Here is an 18,981-nt window from a genome sequence, read left to right as displayed (position 1 = left end):
GGAATGAGGGTTTCACAGCAAGTGCAGCTGGACTCAGGACAGTCCGGCTCTGTGGGGGGAAGGGCATCGGCCATTACCAAGGCAGTCCACTATTACCATGGCAGTCAAGCACTACCGAGGCAGTCCACCATTACCAAGGCAGTCCACCACTACCAAGGCAGTCCACCATTACCGAGGCAAGCCGCCATTACTGAGGCAGCCACCATTACCGAGGCAGCCACCATTACCAAAGCAGTCCACCATTACTGAGGCAGGCTGCCAATACCAAGGCAGTTCTAACTATACCTCTGTAAACAAAACCATAAGGAAGTTCACACAGCAGCTGGGTAGAGCCCACAGCAGCTCAGCAATACCTCTGCTGGCAGACTGTTACTAGGCTACCTCCTCGCTGGGCAGGGCATCTCTGAAAAAAGGCAGCAGTATGTCAGGAACTTATAAATAAAGCCCCACCTTCCCAGGACAGAGCACCTGGGAAAAAAGGCAATTATGATTTCCTCTGCAGCAGACTTAAACATACCGGCCCAGCAGCTCTGAATGGAACAATGGAGCTCCCAGCTCAGCAGTTGAGCTCCTGTAAGGGACAGACTGTCTCCTCAAGCAGCTCCCTGACCCCCCCTCCGTATATCCAATGAGACACCTCATAAAGGAGAACTCAGGCTGACAGCTGGTGAGTATCCTTCTGGTACAAAGATAATAGAAGAAGAAACTGGCAACAACCCTTACTGTTCTGCAGCCACTGCAGGTGATCCCCAGGCAAGCAGGGTCTGGAGTGGACCTTCAGCAGTCCTACAGCAGAGGGGCCTGACTGTTAGAAGGAAAACTAAAAAACAGAAAGAAATAACTTCAACATAAAAAAAAAAGGACATCTACTCAGAGACCTCACCCAAAAGTCATGAACTACAAAGACCACAGGTAGATAAATCCACAAAGATGATAAGAAACCAATGCAAAAAGGATGAAAACACCAAAAGCTAGAACTCCTTTCCTCCTCCAAGGGATCACAACTCTTCACCAGCAAGGGAACAAAGCTGGATGGAAAATGAGTCTGATGAATTGACAGGATCAGGCTTCAGAAGGTGGGTAATAGCAAACTTCTCTGAGCTAAAAGAACATGTTCTAACCCAATGCAAAGAAACTAAGAAAGTTGAAAAAAGGTTTGATGAAATGCTAACGAGAATAGACAGGTTAGAGAAGAATATAAATGACTTGAAGGAGCTGAAAAACACAACATGAGAACTTCATGAAGCATACACAAGTTTCAATAGCTGAATTGACCAGACAGAAGAAAGGATATCAGAGACTGAAGATCAACTCAATAAGATAAAATGAGAAGTCAAGTTTAGAGAAAAAAGGGTGAAAAGAAATGAACAAAGCCAACAAGAAATATGGGATTATGTGAAAAGACCTAATCTACGTTTGATAGGTGTACTTGAATGTGATGGAGAGAATGACTCCAAGCTGGAAAACACTCTTCAGGATATTATCCAGGACAACTTCCACAACCTAGCAAGGCAGGCCAATATTCAAGTCCAGGAAATACAGAGAACATCACAAAGATGTTCCTCAAGAAGAGCAACCCCAAGGCACATAATCATCAGATTCATCAGGGTTGAAATGAAGGAAAAAATGCAAAGGGCAGCCATACAGAAACGTCTGGTTACCCACAAAGGGAAGCCCATCAGACTCACAGCGGATCTCTCAGCAGAAACCGTAAAAGCCAGAAGAGAGCGGGGGGCCAATATTCAACAGTCTTAAAGAAAAGAACTTTTAACCTAGAATTTCATATCCAGCCAACCTAAGCTTCATAACTGAAGGAGCAATAAAATCCTTTACAAACAAGCAATTGCTGACAGATTTTGTCACCACCAGGCCTGCCCTTCAAGAGCTCCTGAGAGAAGTACTAAACATAGAAAGGAAAAACTAGTACCAGCCACTCAAAAAATATACCAAATGGTAAAGAGCACCAACACAATGAAGAAACTGTGTCAACTAACAGGCAAAACATCCAGCTAGCATCAAAATGACAGGATCAAATTTACACATAACAATATTAACCTTAAATGTAAATGGGCTAAATGCCCCAATCAAAAGACAAAGACTGACAAACTGGATAAAAAGTCAAAAACCATCAGTGTGCAGTATTCAGGAAACCCATCTCACATACAAGGATACACATAGTCTCAAAATAAAGGGATGGAGTAGGGATTTACCAAGCAATTGGAGAGCGAAAAAAAAAGCAGGAATTGCAATCCTAGTCACTGATAAAGTAGACTTTAAACCAACAAAGATCAAAAGAGACAAAGAAGGGCATTACATAATGGTAAAAGGCTCAATACCATAAGAAAAGCTAATGATCCTAAATATATATACGGACCAAATTCAGGAGTACCCAGATACATAAAGTGAGTTCTTAGCAACCTACAAAGAGACTTAGACTCCCATACAATAATAGTGGGAGACTTTAACACTCCATTGTCAATATTAGACAGATCAACGAGACTGAAAATTAACAAGCATATCCAGGACTTGAACTCAGATCTGGACCAAGCAAACCTAATAGACATCTATAGAACTCTCCACCCCAAATCCACAGAATATACATTCTTTCTTCTCAGCACCACATCACACTTACTCTAAAACTGACCACACACTTGGAAGTAAATCACTCCTCAACATATGAAAAAGAATGGAAATCATAACAAACCGTCTCTCAGACCACAGTACAATCAAATTAGAACTCAGGATTAAGAAACTCACTCAGAACTGCACAACTTGTTGGAAACTGAACAACTGGCTCTTGAATGTTGACTGAATAAACAATGAAATGAAGGCAGAAATAAAGATGTTCATCAAAACCAATGAGAACAAATATGCAATATGCCGGAATCTCTGGGACACATTTAAAGCAGTGTCTAGAGGAAAATGTATAGCAATAAATGCCCACATGAGAGATAAAGAAAGATCTAAAATCGACACCCTATCATCAAAATTGAAAGAGCTACAGGAGCATGATCAAAAAAACTCAAAACCTAGCAGAAGACAAGAAATAACATCAGAGCAGAACTGAAGGAGATAGAGACACCAAAAAAACTCTTCAAAAATCAATATATCCAGGAACTGGTTTTTTGAAAAGATCAACAAAATAGACCACTAAACAGATTAATAAAAAAGAAAAGAGAAAAGAATCAAATAGATGAAATAAAAAACGATAAAGGGCATATCACTACCAATTCCACAGAAATGCAAACTACCATCAGAGATTATTACAAACAATTCCATGCACACAAACCAGTAAACCTGGAAGAAATGGATAAATTCCTGGACACTTGCACCCTCCTAAGCCTAAACCAGGAAGAAGCTGAAACCCTGAGTAGACTAATAACAAGGGCTGAAATTGAGGGAGCAATTAATAGCCTACCAACCAAAAAAAGCCCAGGTCCAGATGGGTTCAGAGCCTAATTCTACCAGACATACAAAGAGGAGTTGGTACCATTCCTTCTGAAACTATTCCAAATAATCAAAAAGGAGGGAATCCTTCCCAAATCATATTATGAGACCAACATCATCCTGATACCAAAACCTGGCAGAGACTCAACAAAAAAAGAAAACTTCAGGCCAATATCCATGATGAACACCGATGCAAAAATCTTCAATAAAATACTGGCAAACTGACTGCAACAGCACATCAAAAAGCTTATCCATCACGATTAAGCAGGCTTCATCCGAGGGATGCAAGGCTAGTTCAACATACACAAGTCTATAAATGCAATCCACCACATAAACAGAACCAAAGACAAAAACCACATGATTATCTCAATAGACAGAGAGAGGGCCTTCAGCAAAATTCAACAGCCCTTTATACTAACAACGCTCAATAAACTAGGTATTGATGGAACGTATCTCAAAATACATTATTTATGACAAACCCACAGCCAATATCATAGTGAATGGGCAAAAACTGGAAGGATTCCCTTTGAAATCTAGCACTAGACAAAGATGCCCTCTCTCACCACTCATATTCAATATAGTACTGGAAGTTCTAGCCAGAACAATCAGGCAAGAAAAAGAAATAAAGAGTATTCAATTAGGAAAGGAGGAAGACAAATTGTCTCTTTTTGCAGATGACATGATTTTATATTTAGAAGACACCATCATCTCAGCCCAAAATCTCCTTAAACTGATAAGCAACTTCAGCAAAGTCTCAGGATACAAAATCAATGTGCAAAAATCACAAGCATTTCTATACACAAATAACAGACTAAAAGAGAGCCAAATCAAGAGCGAACTCCCATTCACAATTGCTATAAAGAGAATAAAATTCCTAGGAATACAACTAATAAAGGATGTAAAGGACCTCTTCAAGGAGAACTACAAACCACTGCTCAAGGAAATAAGAGAGGACACAAACAAATGGAGAAACATTTCATGCTCATGGTTAGGAAGAATCAGTATCATGAAAATGGCCATACTGCCCAAAGTAATTTACATATACAACACTATAAAAATTATAAAAATAACCTGATTTATAATATTTCATAAGAATCAAAAAAATATGTTTATGGAACATTAGCTAAGATGTGATTTTTTTCATATTTTTATAAATTATAAAATATTTGATTTATATATATACCATAACTGAAGTACAAATCCCATTGATCTTATTATTACCCCTCCCCTCAAAAATCAGCTGAGCATGTCAGCACTCATAAAATGTAGCTGACTCTGAGCTAAAACAAAAATAAATCATTCTCCCTGATTATCCTTTTTCCTATGAAGGTATTTTTTACATATGCTATGACCTAAAAAAATTAAACACACACATGCACACACATACGCATATATATGCATATTTGACCCAGGAATCCCAATACTTTGTATACATCCAAAAGAAAACAAATCATTCCACCAAAAAGATACCTGTTTGTATGTTCATCACAGCACTATTCACAACAGCAAAGACATGGAATCATATATACATATATATCTCCAAATTAATAGACAAGTATGTGTCACTGTATTAGTCTGTTCTTGTGCTGCTAATAAAGACCTACCTAAGACTGGGTAATTTATAAAGCAAGGGGGTTTGACTCACAGTTCCACAGGGCTGAGGAGACCTCAGAAAACTTAAATCATGGTGGAAAAGGAAGCAAACAAGACTTACACAGGGACAGGCAAGAGAGCTTGTGCAGGGGGACTCCTCTTTGAAAAACCATCAGATCTCATGGGGAGATTTATTCACTATCAAGAGAATAGCATGAAAAAGAGCCACCCCCATGATTCAGTTACTTCCCACCAGGTCTCTCCCACAACATGTGGGAATTATGGAAGCCACAATTCAAAATAAGATTTAGGTGGGGACAGAGCCAAACTATATAAGTCACCTTCTTCAATGGACACTCCAGTACACTATCATACTTATATTAATTTAAAAGCATATGTTCCAATACCCTTAATTTCTAGAAATATTATATTTGGCAGAAATTCCTGAGAATTTAATAAATGTTATTCATACTAGTAATAGGGGTATTATAATATGGGATCATAAATATGAGTAGATATGGAACCATAAAAGGTTGTCTAAGATATGGCTTCCTTCCCTCCTACAGATCTTGTAGCGCTCAATTTTTCTTTCTACACAAGACAAGCTATGGCTTCCCAAATCTCATGGACCATGGCGAAAAAGGAGATCTCTACCCTTTTTTGGGAAGATACAATGGAAAACGTTATTTTTCATGTAAAATGCTAAGAAATAGCATTCACCTCTTGGAGTTGCTGTGAGAATTATAAGTCACACACATGTAACACTCAGTGTCGTAAGCATGCAAAAAGTGTTTACTATTTTTATAATTCATGAGAAGATATGAAAAGCAGAGGCCCCAAATCTCTGGATATCTGCACTCTTTTTAAAAAACAATTTTGTTTTTAGAGTCTATTTACATTTGAAACAGGATCTAATAATGTGCATAATGACTGATACTGCAATTTCAATTATGATTTGACTGTCTCTTTACTCATACATTTATGAGAAATATGTCGCCTCTAATGTCTCTGTTCTCCACCATAATTTTTCTGCATCCAAAACTGCAATCATGGGTAACCTTTTTATGTGTTACCTCCCTAAGGAAAAAGGTCAACTCATTTATAAATATATGGTGTGTCGGATCCAGTTTTACCATCAAACTTGATATTTTATTCTCACAAATCATCAATAACATACCAATAACTAGCCTTTATTGAATTATTTTATGTACCAAGCATCATCCTAAGCATTATGAAAGATGTGCTATCTAATCCTTGCTACTGCATGGTAAGGTATCATTATTGCCATTATACATAGGAGACCAAAAAGGTACAGAGAAGTTTGACAACTTTCTCAAAGTCACACAGTAAGAAAGTGATTGGATTTCTGAGCCCACAGCCCAGATGGCCTCTGTTCTTACACACTCACCAACAAATAGATCTTGGCTGGTTTGTTTATGGGTTCTCAGAATGTTACTGAAAGCAGGGTGTAGTGGCACACATCTGTAATCCCAGCTACTTGATGGCTGAGGTGGTAGGAGGATTGCTTGAGCCCACGAGATTGAGGTTATAGTAAGTGATGATGGCATCATTGCATTTCAGCCTGGGCAACAGAGCAAGACTCCATCTCTTGAACAAAATAATATCCCTGAGGCATGAGCAATGAGAAGACCAACATGATGAAGAGCAAGAGGATTCCTTATCTATTATGTTTTCTGGTTGTTTTGTTTTAAAACAAAATGGACAAAAATGAGCTGCACTCATCATTCCTGTCTCAGAAAATGGCTACTGAAACTTAGGAACCCTCTCGGTGGTTGTTAATGAAGGTAAGGTGAGCAGAATTAAACCCTTCTGATGCTGCAGCTGATGGAGAGGCAGGTCCCATAAAGCATAATCTGGAGATGACAAAGAAATAAAAAGCCGAACAATTGCATCTCTACCCTCTCTACAGCCTGTTTTACTTTCTTTCAGAACTGTTTTGTCTATTCGAATCTTTAAATTCGACTCTCGTAATAATATTTTTATTGAATGCTTATTCTGCTTCTCACACTGGGCTAAATGTTTTACATTCATTTTTTAAAATTACTAATCTTCCACAAAATCTCAGTAAATAAATTACTCTTTCAGTGTAGCCACAAAAGAACTGAGACACATAAGAAACTTGCCTAAGCTCACAATAAAAAAAAGAGCCTGAATTCAATTTCAGGTCATTTGCCCACTAGGTTGTACTGAATATAAATTCTTACCCATTCTTTTTATTACTGTTTGTCATTAAAATAAAAATAATATGAGTTTGAACAAGGTACCCCACTTTCTTTCAGTGGAAGGGCCACTGAAGACCATCTAAAAAGTTTTCTGTAAAAAGAAACAATTGCCCCCATGCCTCAGACAGGCTAGAAAACCAGTTGGAAGGTACTGCTTGGCATTCTAGTTTGGAAAGGCCAAGTTCCACTAAATAAAACCCTCACTTTGTGTATGTGTGTGGAAGTGATTAGTCATTTAATACTGGAAGCTCTACCTGGAACACATTTCTTAATACATTTTTTTCACATGCATGATGTCTTTCCACAATTTATTGCCACATTTTATTAAACTCTTGTTACCTAGCGTGTAATTGGAATCATCACTGATACATGAAACACGAGTATACAAATCTGAAAATGGAGTGGGGGCAGGTCAAAGAAATAACAGCAAAGCTAAATTTTAAAATGGGGAGGGGGAAAGACATAGACTATAGTGTTATGAATTGCTGCACCCTTTGCTGGCCCAGGGCAACTGCTTCCAGAAAAATCATCTTATACTCTGCACCCATATAAACCCAATTCTCTGAATAAGAAATGTTGGAGACAAAACAGTAAAAACAGACCAAAAGCTACAAGAAAAAACAGGTGAATTATCACAATAGATGCCTTTATTTTTTGACTCTTCAGAAATATAAATTTTACCAGAGTTAAATATAAATTTAACTTTGCTTTCTACTTCATGAGGCATCTCTGAGTTCTCTCAATGTTTTGAACTTTGTTTCACAAGCTCTAGCTTGTGTATTTTCCTCTGAAATGTAACTGTGTCTATCTATGTCATAATTTCTCTGAAATGCTAGCATAGTACCTGGCACAGTAGAACACAAGAAAAATGTTTTATGAACGAAAGGATGGGTAAATAGTAAAGCTAGAAGTTGAAAATTTTAAAAACTCTATTCAAGAAACATCAGGAAGCTTGTTAGGCTCCTATTGAATCTTTTCACAAGTAAAATTACATCTTCTTTTTGTGAAATAACTACCTTTCTCAGTTTCAGTATTTTAGAATATTTTTCTGAATTCAGTGGCTCTCTTCTTTCATCTCTAGATTACAGCCTTATTTTCACCACTGAGCATTATCTCTATTTTCAGGTACATTCCAGGGCCACACTAGAAATTTCACAGTAAAGAGATGGTCACCTTTAGACAGAAAACATTATATTTATTTACTGAGAGACAGGAAAAGAATAACAAAAAATGAAAGAAAGAAAATGAAGAATGTTTCTTACAATTCCTGCCTTAATCAGGCACAACCATTCCTGTTTTCTAATTACCATGTTTATTATCATCATTGACACCATAATTATTAATCATTATCCATTCCTTAAACATGGCTAGCTGCATATGAATTATTATGTATTCTTATTACCAATTACCACCTAGGTATCTATGAAGATGTATAATCAAAATTTTAATCTGATTCAAATTTTATAGCATTTTTAAAACATTCTGATTCTTAAAAGAATCTGATTTTTTAGAGAAATACATAAAATGTGGAAAATACAAATAAAATGATTTAAAAGTACGCTTAATTCACAAATGTATTAGTCTCTTCTCATGCTGCTAATAAAGACTGGGTAATTTATAAAGGAAAGCAGTTTAATCGACTCACAGTTCAGGATGGCTGAGGAGGCCTCAGGAAACTTACAACCATGGTGGAAGGGGAAGCAAACACATACTCTTTATATGGCAGCAGCAAGGAGGAAAATGGGAACCAAGCAAAGGAGGAAGCCCCTTATAAAACCATCAGATCTGGTGAGAACTTACTATCACAAGGGGGAAACCACTTCCATGATTCAACTACTTCCCATATGGTCCCTCCCATGACACATGGGAATTATGGGAACTGCAATTCAAGATGAGATTTGGATGGGACACAGTCAAACCATATCAACAAATCATCATCACTATTTTATTTTATATTACCAAAAAATTACAAATATGTCACGTATAAGGTAAACAGTATAGTCCCTTTATTCCACTGTTCCAAATCACAAATGTCCACATAGTGATTTGTGATGAAGGACAGTCAGCCAACAAATACTTCCTGGGTGGGCCCCCATGCACAGGAACTATTCTGGGTGCTTGGGACAGTGTTGAATGTTAGGAACAGAGCCCTCTCCTCAAGAAACTTACATCCTAATGGCTAGAAAACAGGTAAGAAAATTAAGAAATAAGTGTTATGAAGAAGATAAGATAGGGTAAAGAGGCAAAAGGTATTTATGGAAGCTCCTATCCTGAGGGCAGTCTGAAGGTCTCTCTGAGAAGATGACACTCGAGGGTAGATGCAGATCTCAGGAAAGAGCATTCCTAGCAAAAGGAGCATTCAGGAGCACAGGTCTTAATGTGGAAATGAGTTTGGAGTATATGAGGGGCAAAAAGACCATCATTTCTGAAATGTGGTGGGTGAGAGACATCATGGAGAAAGATAAAATTTAAAAGTTAGGGGACAGGCCGGGCGCAGTGGCTTACGCCTGTAATCCCAGCACTTTGGGAGGCCGAGGCGGGTGGATCATGAGGTCAGGAGTTCAAGACCAGCCTGACCAACATAGTGAAATCCTATCTCTACTAAAATACAAAAATTAGCTAAGCATGGCAATGTGTGCCTCTAACCCCAGCTACTCAGGAGGCTGAGGCAAGAGAATCACTTGAACCCCGGAGGCAGAAGTTGCAGTTCACGCTACTGCACTCCAGGCTGGGTGACAGACTGAGACACTGGCTCAAAAAAAAAAAAAAAAAAAAAAAAAAAAAAAGTTAGGTAACAGTCAGATCCAAGAGCACCTTTGGGAGTTTAGATTGTATTCTGATTGTAATGAGAAGCCTTTAGAAGGGATTTTGAGGTTCAGAAAAACTCTAACATTTCAGCGTGGCCACTGTGTATATAGATGACGGGCTTTAGGAAGACAAGCAATGATGCCGGAGCTGGTCAGTAGTCCATCACATTGTCCAGGGAAGAGCTGATAGTGACTCAGACTAAGCTGGGGGCAGTAAAGATGATGGATGGTGAGAAGCAGGACGCATTAGTAAAAGAAAAGAACTTGCTGCAAAATTAGACATAGTAGGTGCACAAAGAGAAAAATCAAAAATTCCCAGGTGACTCCTATTGACAGAAGGCACACATTCATTAGATGTTCTGCTCGTGTATGGTCTGTCAGAATCTGTAACTAGTTTCTAATACTTTACATGTTGAAAATAGTAGCCACCATTTACTATGAATCAGATGCTTTACATAAATTATCTCAATTAATTCTCATTTAGCAACCTTATAAGACAAATACATGCTATTATTAGCCCATTTTATACATAAGGAAATCAAATTAGAGATTAAGTGGCTTATTCAAATTCACACAGCTAATAAAGTGGTTGAAGTAGAAAAGAATCAAAGCAAGGCTTATGTGCCACTAAGCCACACCCTTGATCACCATGGAATGTGTCTGGCAAATGTGCCCACGTTTACAACCAATTCCCCTCATATACATTTAGTTTGTCTTCAGATTACTCCTGCTAAAAATAATGCAGCTATGACTATTATTGTGCATATACTTTAAACTTTTGTGATTATTTCTTTAAAATAAATTCCTAGAAGCTACATAAATACAATAAAATTATTTAAAAATTTTAAGACATTTTACACACATGCAAAATTAATGTACTTTCCAGTTTTACTCATTTAAAGTTTTACTAGGAGTGAATGTAACTAATTTATGCATCATCATCATTTTCATAATAATTTACATCATTTTCATAATAATAAATTTCTGCATTGTATCTTGACTGTTCTCACATACCTAGAAAGAGACAGAACTAGAATGTGAATTCAAATAGGCTGACACCAGACAGGCCAGTGGTCCCCAACCTTTTTGGCACCAGGGACTGGTTTCGTGGAAGACAGTTTATTCACAGATTGAGGTTAAGGGGTTGGGCAGATGGGCAGAGATGGTTTCTGAGATGAAACTGTTCCATCTCAGATTATCAGGCATTAGATTCTCAGGAGGAACACACAACCTAGACCTCTTGCATGTACAGTTCACAACAGGGTTCGCGTTCCTATAAGGATCTAATGCAGCCACTGATTCTTAGCAGAGCTCGGACGGTAATGCCTGCTCACCCACCGCTCACCTCCTACTTTGTGGCACAGTTCCTAACTGGTACTGGTCTGCAGATCAGGGTTTGGGGACTCCGGCTTAATATAATAGTAGGAATTGAGTTAGAGATCCAAGTTATTTTTCTAAAATTTTAAATCATGTAATCCAACACCACTTTTTGGATAATCAAGTTTTTCACAACTAATCTGAACTATCTGATGAGTTAATAATAATTATTATTAACCATTTAATATATGATAGGTACCACACAAAACACAGGCTCACAGCAGCCACAAATAACCATTATATCTTCACATTTTCGTGGAGTAAATTTATTTTTATGCACATATGTAAAGGCCTATGTTTTGAGTAAGGCTAGTTGTCTTAAAAAAAACATGCCAAAATATTAATGGATTAACACAAAAGAAATGTTTATCTTGATTGCATCGAATCAAAAACAGTTTTGCTGATTGCCAGGTGGCTCTCCTGCAAGCAGGGATTCAGGGACCCAGAACTTTGCATGCTGAGATGTCTCTTCAGCATGCGCTTGCAAGGTTTCTGTGCTGGTCTGTCTCAAGCTAGCAGAAGGAGGATCATGGAGGATTCCCCTACCCCCATGAGAATTTTTTATGGGGAGGTGAATTCCATTGACTAGAACTCAGATATGCAGCCACCTCTAACTACAGGAGAAGACAGGAAATATAGTATCTCCATATGCCAAGGAAGAATGGGAAATGCATGTTTAAAAACCACCGTGCAGTCCAGGCAACAATCTATTCCAGGGCTTGTCATCTTTTTCACTGATCCATGTGTGTGCACTTGTGCCAGTTCTGCACTGATTATCCAGTAGCATGAAGCCTCTTTATTATTGTTCTTTCTCAAAATTATCTTGGTTGTTCTGATAAATTTATAATCCCTTTCCCATAGAAGTCAAGTTTCAGTAGTAGAAACATAAATGTCTATGAACAGTAGAAAAATTCTTTAGGCCAAGCGCCATGGCTCACACCTGTAATTCCAACACTTTGGTGGGCCAAGGCAATCAGATTGCTTGAGGCCAAGAGTTGGAGATAAGCCTGGGCAACATAGTGAAACTCCATCTATTTAAAAAGAAAAAAAGAAAAAAAAAAGAAAAGCAAAAATTAGCTGGGAGTGATGGCACATGCTCCTAGTCCCAGCTACTCAGGAGGCTGAGGTGAGAGGATCACTTGAGCCTGGGAGGTAGAGGTTGAAGTGAGCCAAGATCATAGTACTACTGTATTCCAACCTGAGTGACAGAGTGAGAACCTGTCTCAAAAATTAAAAAAATAAAAAAATAGTTTAACCTCATGAGTAACCAAGCACTTTTTATTTTTTAAATATATCAAATTTTTGACTATTTAAAATAAAAATGAAAGCCAAGAGCATGCACCAAATCAATATTCTTGAACATGCTGATGATGATCGTGTACATTAGTATAAACTTTATGTATAGTGGAGGGAGAGAACTCTGAAATTTGGAAATATAAAATAAAAGCTATAAGTGGGCCATAGCCTTCAATAAGTTATTTTTATTATTTCCTTTTTAGTAATAAAAACACTTAAAAATCTGATCATTTTATATCATTATGGCTCTGGAAAAAATCTGAGATTTAATGCTGTGTTCTCATTGCCAGTATTTTATAAATTATATATTAACTACAATCTTAACATATAACTTAGTCAATAATTATTTAGAAAAATATTCAGAGGGAGGATCCAAGGTGGCCGTTTAGGAACAGCTCAGGATTGCAGCTCCCAGTGAAAGCACAGAGGGTGAGTGGACGCCGCATTTTTATTGCCCATAGACTAGGAAATTCCCAGCCGGAGGAGCTCCACAGGTCACCAGTGCGGCTGTTTCGCCAGCGCGGCTGTGCCGGGCGGGGCCGCTGCTTTGCCACACACGGCTGCTTTGTCGGCGCCCCGGAGCAGCGGTTCTCCAGTTCTCTGTACAAAATACACAGTTCCGGGTGCCCTTTTGGCTGGCGATTGGAGCCACGGGAAGTCGCCCATTCATCTGTTTAAAAAGAGGACTGAGCAGGGAACCAGGACAGTAGATTCCAGGGCAAAAAAAAAAAGCGCCACAAACCTCAGTGCCGCTGTTTAAGCCAGCGCAGTGAGTGGCCGCAGGGGAAAACAAACAGACCCCAGCGCCTCTTCAACAGGCGACTGGAACACCAACTTAAAAAAGGCTCTGAGGCAGGGAGCCAGGCGATCAGGCTCGGCTGGTCCCACCTCCACAAAAGAACAGCAACCAGAAACTCTGGATTGAGAGTTTCACAGCAAGCGCAGCTGAACCTGGGACAGTCCAGCTCTGTGGTGGAGGGGCGTCCACCATTACCGAGGCAGCCCATCACTATGGAGGTAGTCAGCCAATGCTGAGGCAGCCCACCGTTGCCAAGGCAACCTGCCACTGCAGAGAGACTCCACCTCAACAGAGGCAGGCCACCATCGCCAAAGCAGTTCTAACTACACCCATATAAACAGGACTGCAGGGAAGTTCACCCGGCAGCTGGGCGGAGCCCACAGCAGCTCAGCAAAGCCTCTACAGGCAGACAGTGACTAGGCTGCCTCCTTGCTGGGCAGGGCAGCTCTGAAGGAAAAAAAAAAAAAGAGAAGACAGCAGCATAACCAAAATCCATAAAGCCCTAAATCCCTGGGACAGAGCACCTGGGAACAAAAATCAGTTTATGAGTTCTGCTGCAGCAGACATAAACATACCTGCCCAGCAGCTCTGAATGAACAACAGCGCTCACAGCTCACCATTTGAGCTCCTATAAAGAAGAGATCGTCTCCTCCAGCAGCTCCCTGACCCCTATATATCCAAAGAGCCACCTCATAAAGGGGAGATCAGATTGACACTAGCGGGTATCCTTCTGGGACAAAGATAGCAGAAGAAGAAAACTGGTAACAACCCTTACTGTTCAGCAGCTGCTGCAGGTGAACCCCAGGCAAGCAGGGCCTGGAGTGAACCTCAACAGACCTACAACAGAGGGGCCAGACTGTCAGAAGGAAAACCAAGAAACAGAAATAACCTCATCATCAACAAGCAGAATGTCAATCTGAAAGATTTGAGACCCAATCTGAAAGCCAGCAACTACAAAGTAGACAGGTGGATAAATCCTTAAAGATGGGAAGAAACCAGCGCAAAAAGGATGAAAACACCCGAAACCAGAACACCTCTCCTCCTACAAGGGATCACAACTCCTCACCAGCAAGGAGAACAAGGTTGGAGGGAGAACGAGTGTGATGAAATGACAGAATCAGACTTCAGAAGGTGGGTAGTAAGAAACTTCTGTGAACTTAAAGAACATGTTCTAACCAAATGCAAAGAAACTAAGAAATTGAAAAAAGATTTGACTAAATGCTAACGAGAATAGACAAAATAGAAAGGAATATAAGTGAATTGATGGAGCTGAAAAACACAACAGGAGAACTTCGTGAAGCATGCACAAGTATCAACAGCCGAATTGACCAAGCAGAAGAAAGGATATCAGAGGTCGAAAATCAACTCAATGAAATAAAATGGGAAGGCAAGACTGGAGAAATAAGGGTAAAAAGGAATGAACAAAGTCTCCAAGAAATGTGGGACTATGTGAAAAGACCTAATCTACTTTGATAGGTGTACCTGAATGCGACGAAGAGAATGAATCCAAGCTGGAAAATACTCTTCAGGATATTATCCAGGAAAACTTCCCCAACCTAGCAAGGCAGGCAAACATTCAAGTCCAGGAAATACAGAAAACACCACAAAGATATTCGTCAAGAAGAGCAACCTCAAGGCACATAATCGTCAGATTCACCAGGGTTGAAATGAAGGAGAAAATACTAAGGGCAGCCAGAGAGAAAGGTCGGGTTACCCATAAAGGGAAGCCCATCAGACTCACAGCAGATCTCTCAGCAGAAACCCTACAAGCCAGAAGAGACTGGGGGCCAATATTCAACATCCTTAAAGAAAAGAACTTTCAACCCAGAATCTCCTATCCAGCCAAACTAAGCTTCATAAGTGAAGGAAAAATAAAATCCTTTGGGAACATGCAAGTACTCAGAGATTTCATCACCACCAGGCCAGCTCCACAACAGCTCCTGAAAGAGGCTCTACACATATAAAGGAACAACAAGTACCAGCTCAACTAAAGGGCAAAACAGCCAGCTAGCATCAAAATGGCAGTATCAAATTCACACATAACAATATTATCCCTAAATGTAAATGGACTAAATGCCCCAATCAAAAGACACAGACTGGCAAATTGGATAAAAAGACAAAACCCATCGGTGTGCTGTACCCAGGAAACCCATCTCACATGCAAGGATACACAAAGGCTCAAAATAAAGGGATGGAGGAAGATTTACCAAGCAAATGGAGAGCCAAAAAAAGCAGGAGTTGCAATTCTCATCTCTGATAAAATAGATTTAAAGCAACAAAGATCAAAAGAGACAAAGAAGGATATTACATAATGGTAAAAGGATCAATGCAACAAGAAGAGCTAACGATCCTAAATATATACACACCCAATACAGGAGCACCCAGATACATAAGGCAAGTTCTTAATGACCTACAAAGAGACTTCGATTCCCACACAATAATAGTGGGAGACTTTAACACCCCATTGTCAATATTAGACAGATCAACCAGACAGAAAATTAACAAGGATATCCAGGACTTGAACTCAGACCTGGACCAAGCTAACCTAATAGACATTTACAGAACTCTCCACCCCACATCCACAGAATATACATTCTTCTCAGCACCACATCACACCTACTCTAAAATTGACCACATAATTGGGAGTAAATCACTCCTCAGCAAATGCAAAAGAACAGAAATCGTAACAAACAGTCTCTCAGACCACAGTGCAATCAAGTTAGAACTCAGAATTCAAAAACTAACCCAGAACCGCACAGCTTCATGGAAACTGAACAACTTGCTCTTGAATGTTGACTGGATAAACAATGAAATGAAGACAGAAAGAAAGATGTTCTTCGAAACCAATGAGAATGAAGACACAACATACCAGAATCTCTGGGACACATTTAAAGCAGTCTCTAGAGGAAAATATATAGCAGTAAGTGCCCACATGAGGAGCAATGAGAGATCAAAAATTGAAACCCTATCATCAAAACTGAAAGAGCTAGAGGAGCAAGATCAAAAAACCTCAAAGTCTAGCAGAAGACAAGAAATAGCTAAGATCAGAGCAGAACTGAAGGAGATAGAGACACAAAAAACCCCTCAAAAAATCAATAAATCCAGGATCTGGTTTTTTGAAAAGATCAACAAAATAGACAGACAACTAGCCAGATTAATAAAAAAGAAAAGAGAGAATAACCAAATTGATGCAATAAAAAACGATAAAGGGGATATCACCACAGATTCCACAGAAATTCAAACCATCATCAGAGATTATTACAAACAACTCTATGCACATAAACTAATAAACCTGGAAGAAATGGATAAATTCCTGGACACTTGCCTCCTCTGAAGCCTGAACCAGAAAGAAGCCGAAACCCTGAACAGACCCATAACAAGGTCTGAAGTTGAGGCAGCAATTAAGAGCTTACCACCCAAAAAAAGCCCAAGTCACAGCCGAATTCTACCAGACATACAAAGAGGAGCTGGTACCATTCCTTCTGAAACTATTCCAAAAATACAAAAATAGGGAATTCTTCCCAAATCATTTTATGAAACAAACGTCATCCTGATTCCAAAACCTGGCAGAGACTCAACAAGAAAAGAAAACTTCAGGCCATTTCCATGATGAACATAGATGCAAAAATCTTCAATAAAATACTGACAAGCCGATTGCAACAGCACATCAAAAAGCTTATCCACCATGATCAAGTAAGCTTCATCCCGGGGATGCAAGGCTGGTTCAACATACGCAAGTCTATAAACGTAATTCACCACGTAAATAGAACCAAAGACAAAAACCACATGATTATCTCAATTGATGCAGAGAAGGCCTTTGACAAAATTCAACAGCTCTTTACGCTAAAAACCCTCCATAAGCTAGGTATTGATGAAACGTATCTCAAAATAATAAAAGCTATTTATGACAAACCAAAAACCAATATCATACTGAATGGGCAAAAACTGGAAGCATTCCCTTTGAAATGTGGCGCCAGACAAGGATGCCCTCTCTCACCACTCCTATTCAATATAGTATTAGAAGTTCTAGCCAGAGCAATCAATCAAGAAAAAGAAATAAAGGGCATTCAAATAGGAAAGGAGGAAGTCAAATTGTCTCTATTTGCAGATGACATGATTGTATATCTACAAGACCCCAACGTCTCAGCCCCAAATCTCCTGAAACTGATAAGCAACTTCAGCAAAGTCTCAGGATACAAAATCAATGTGCAAAAATCACATGCATTCCTAAACACAAATAACAGACTTAAAGAGAGCCAAATCAAGAACAAACTTCCATTCACAATTGCCACAAAGAGAATAAAATACCTAGGAATACAACTAACAAGGAACATAAAGGACCTCTTCAAGGAGAACTACAAGCCACTGCTCAACAAAATAAGAGAGGACACAAACAGATGAAGAAACATTCCATGTTCACGGTTAGGAGAATCAATATTGTGAAAATGGCCATATTGCCCAAAGTAATTTACAGATTCAATGCTATTCTCATCAAGCTACCAATGACCTTCTTCACAGAACTGGAAAAAAAACACCTTAAACTTCATATGGAACCAAAAGAGAGCCCATATAGCCAAGTCAATTCTAAGCAAAAGGAACAAAGCGGGAGACATCACACTACTGGACTTCAAACTATACTACAAGGCTACAGTAATCAAAACAGCATGGTACTGGTACCAAAACAGAGATATAGACCAATAGAACAAACACAGGTCTCGGAGGCAATACAACATATCTACAACCATCTGATCTTTGACAAACCAGACAAAAACAAGCAATGGGGAAAGGATTCCCTGTTCAATAAATGGTGTTGGGAAAGCTGGCTAGCCATCTGCAGAAAGCAGAAACTGGACCCCTTCCTGACACCTTACACTAAAATTAACTCCAGATGGATTAAAAACTTAAACATAAGACCTAACACCATAAAAACCCTAGAAGAAAATGTAGGCAAAACCATTCAGGACATAGGTGTAGGCAAGGACTTCATGACTAAAACACCAAAAGCATTGGCAAGAAAAGCCAAAATAGGCAAATGGGACCTAATCAAACTCCACAGCTTCTGCACGGCAAAAGAAACAGTCATTAGAGTGAATCAGCAACCAAGAGAATGGGAAAAAGTTTTTGCAGTTTACCCATCTGACAAAGTGCTGATATCCAGAATTTACAAAGAACTAAAACAGATTTACAAGAAAAAAACAAACAAGCCCATTCAAAAGTGGGCAAAGGATATGAACAGACACTTTACAAAAGAAGACATACATGAGGCCAACAAACATATGAAAAAAATGCTCATCATCACTGGTCATCAGAGAAATGCAAATCAAAACAACACGGAGATACCATCTCACGCCAGTTAGAATGGCGATCATCAAAAAATCTGGAGACAACAGATGCTGGAGAGGATGTGGAGAAATAGGAA

This window comes from Sapajus apella, unplaced genomic scaffold (genome assembly GCF_009761245.1).
Source record: "Sapajus apella isolate SASKATOON/1434 unplaced genomic scaffold, GSC_monkey_1.0 scaffold3, whole genome shotgun sequence".
Taxonomy (NCBI): Eukaryota; Metazoa; Chordata; class Mammalia; order Primates; family Cebidae; genus Sapajus; species Sapajus apella.
The sequence above is the reverse complement of the archived record's forward strand: the minus strand, read 5'-3'. Positions refer to the sequence as shown.